Raw genomic sequence first — 3,862 nt, forward strand, 5'->3', positions numbered from 1 at the left:
TTTCCTTCTTCAAAGTCTCGGTTTCCCTTGTTGTATTCCTTAATCATACTCCATTGTGTAAAAATGCTACAATTTTTTCATCCATTCCTCTGTTGATTGGCATTTGGAGCCTTTCTCAGGTTTACCTATGAGAAATCTTGCTCCTGTACACATGGGTACAAGTATATGACAAAAAAAAAACCCAGCAGGAGCCGGGGAGATAGCTCAGTAGAATAAGCGCTTGCCTGGTAAGCACAGGGTCCTGAGTTAGATCCCCAGTACCTCAAAAAATACGTATATATGTGACAGTAGCATAAGCTTTTGAAATGTTTTACAAAAGTAACCAAGACAGAAATACCTGGGCTGCATGGGATATCCAAGTCTTGCATTTGGAGGAATCTCCTCACTGATTTCCATAGTGCTTGTACCCGTCTAAACTGCACCACCAGTGGACAAGCTTTCCATTTTGCCCACTGCAAAATTTCTTATTGGTTCACTTGGCATGACAGCCAGTCTTTCTGGGGTGAGAGGGAATCTCATCTTAGTTTTAATTGCCATTTCTCAAAAGCCCAATGCTGTAAAAAATTACTTCCTCCATTTATTTGTCATTTGTATTTCTTCACCTGAGATGTGTATATTCATCTCAGATGTCCATTTGTGGTTTGAGTCTTCGAATTAAAGGGAACCAATTCTTTTTCTTCGTTCTCAGAATGTTCTGCATGGAAGTCCTTTGTCTGAAGGATACTTGGCTGCAATTGTTTTTTTAAATTTGTGGATTGTGCTGTTGCTCTGTTGGTAATTTCTTGTCTTGCAGAAACTGTGAGAAAATGAGATCCCAATTTTTGATGCATTGACGTATTTCCCACATAGTTTGGGTTTTGGTTATCAACTCTTGATCCAAACCTATCCCTTGACGATTTCTACTTGTGTTCTCCTCCATTCGTTTTGTTTCTCAGCTCAGATCTTGCTGTGCATTTCACGCTGGCCTCGAAGTCACTGTGGGTGGCAGGCTAAAATTGAATCCTCAGGATCTTCCTGACTCAGCCTGTCTAGGGCTAGAGGACAGCCTTCCACCACCACATTCGACGTGTTTCATTTTGAAGAGAAGGTAGGATCTGCAGTTCAGGGTTGCCTCAAATTCACTATAAGGGAAGGGCCAGCCTCGAACTCCTTGGGGTCCTCCTGCCTTAGCTTCCAGAGTACTGTATGACAGGCCTGCACATCTACGGGCAGCATGTTTGTATTGGAGACAAGATCTCACTATGTAATTCATGCTGGCCTAAAATTCACTATGCAGCACAGGATGGTCTGCAAATGCTGGAAACCCTCCTGACTCAGCCTCCTGGGTGCTGACTTAAAGCCCAGCAGTACCACTGGAAGCCAGATTTGTTTCAGAGACTGTGTCTTCCACTGTAACTATGCTGGATTCGAACCTAATATGGAGTGCTGACTGGTCTCAAGCTCCAGGAGATCCTCCTGCCTCAGCCTCGTTAGTGCTAGAATAAGGGCATCCAGCACCATGCCAGCTTGTTTTGATTCCATTTTTATATTTTCTTTTTTTTTCAACAGAATTAGAGATATAGAACATCAGGCGGGGGAAATAGTTCAGTGAAATAAGCACTTGTCTGGCAAGCAGAGTCCTGAATTCAATCCCCGGTACTGCAAAAAGTAAAATAAAATAAATAAATAAATAAAGTAAAGAAGAAATATAGAAGGAAAGACATTAGAAAGCATACAGAATTTCCTCTTTCTTTTTTTTCTTTTTTGGTACCAGAGATGGACCTCAGGACCTTGTGTTTGTCAGGCAGGTGCTTGAATTGCTGAGGTATCTCCCCGTTGCCGAATTTCAAAAAAACGTGCTAAGAACTTAACAATGTTTGTTATATGGCACTTTGTTGTCTTCAGAGTAGCTGCTAAGATGACCAGATAAGAGCATGTAAATTGTATTAAAAGAAAAAATCCTAAGGATTTAATGCTCCCTTCAGTAAATTAATAGACATTAGTAGCACCGACATCTCAGCTGTGCACTCCCTTTTTCTTTCCTTTTGTCCTTTTCCTCATCCCAGTTGTCCATTCCTCCTGAACGGTTTCTTTCCCTATTACTGTATCTATGTACATTCAGATTTACAGTCTGTCAGGTCGTTACACTAGGAGACAGCAGGATGCCTACACACGGGGGACTGGTTTGTTTCACTTAAGTTTATTCCCTCTAGTTGCAGCCTTTTCCTTCTTCAAGGTCTCAATTCTCTTGTATTCCTGAGTCATACTCTGTTGTGTAAAAATGTTACAATTTTTTCATCCATTCCTCAGTTGATCGGTATTTGGGGCCTTTCTCAGATTAACCTATGAGAAATCAAGCTCCTGTACACATGGGTATGCAAATATGACAGTAGCCTAAATTTTTGAGAAGTTTTGCAAAAATAACAAGGAGAAAAATACCTGGGCTGCATGGGACATCCAAGCCTTGTATTTGGAGGAATCTCCACACTGATTTCCATAGCGTTTGTACCCGTCTAAACCACACCACCAGTGGAGAAGCTTTCCATTTTGCTCACAGCCCATCCAGCATTTCTTATTGGTTCACTTGTGCGTGATAGCCATTTTTTCTGGGATGAGAGGGAATCTCAGCATAGTTTTTATTGCCATTTCTCAAAAGCCCAATGCTTTAGAACCTTCTTTCCTATATTTATTTGCCACTTGCATTTCTTCACCTGAGACGTGCATACTGATCTCAGATGCCCAGTTTTGCACTGGGTTTTGCATTTAGGGGGAAACCAACATATGGATAGTCTTCATTTGTTGTTGATCATATCCTTTTTTTCTGTTGGACAGTTGGCTACAAGGTTTTTCGAATTCCTGGGTTTTCTTCTTCTTCTCTTGGTGATTGGTTTTGTTGTGCAGAAACGTACTGAAAAGATGAAATCACAAATGGTGATGCTGTGAAGTTCTTCCCGTGCAGCTTGGGTTTTCTTTCTCAACTCTACCTAAACCTATGTCTTGAAGATTTCTACCTACTTTCTCCTCCACTTGTTTTCTTTCTGAGAGCTGATCTTGCTCTATTGCAGGCTGGCCTGGAGACTATGTACTGGCGACTATAGTTATGTAGTGCAGGCTAACCTCTAACTCCTGGAGATCTTCCTAACTCAACCTCGCCATGGCTAGATAACAGCCTTCCACCACTGCGTTCAACATGGTATGTTTTGCAGACAGGGTACGCTGGGCAGTTGGAGCCTCCAGTTCACTACTTAGATAGAGTTGGCATGGAACTCTCCGGGATCCTCTTGCCTTAGCTTCCAGAGTACTGTATTACAGGTCTATACTGCCATGGGCAGCACGTTTTGGAGTGGAGACAAGACCTCACTATGTAATTCATGTGGGTCTGAAATTTACTGTGCGGCACAGGATGGCCTCCAAATGCTGGAGACCCTCCTGACTCAGCTTCCTGAGTGCTCACTTACAGCCCCCCCAGTACCACAGGAAACCGGTTTTGTTTTACAGACCACGTTGCTATCTGTAACTAAGGCTGGACTCATATCTACTGTGCAGTGCAGGCTCACCGCAATCTCCAGGAGGGCCTCCTGCCTCACCTTTGCTGGTCCAATAGTATGGCCACAGCAGCTAGTTTTGATTCTACTTTTTAATGTTTTTTATTCTTTTGGGGAGAATTAGAAATATAATAAATAAAACATTAGAAAGGATACAGGGGCTGGAGAGATGGCTCAGTGGTCTAAAGCACCTACTTAGAACAAGCTTAGCAAAGCACAGAGACCACGGTTCAATCCCCCAGCACCACATGCCAGCCACCCCCGCCCCCTGGTGGGCTGAGCTGGCCACACACACACACACACACACACACACACACAATAAATAAATAAATAAATAA

This window comes from Octodon degus, unplaced genomic scaffold (genome assembly GCF_000260255.1).
Source record: "Octodon degus isolate 3935 unplaced genomic scaffold, OctDeg1.0 scaffold00249, whole genome shotgun sequence".
Lineage (NCBI taxonomy): Eukaryota > Metazoa > Chordata > Mammalia > Rodentia > Octodontidae > Octodon > Octodon degus.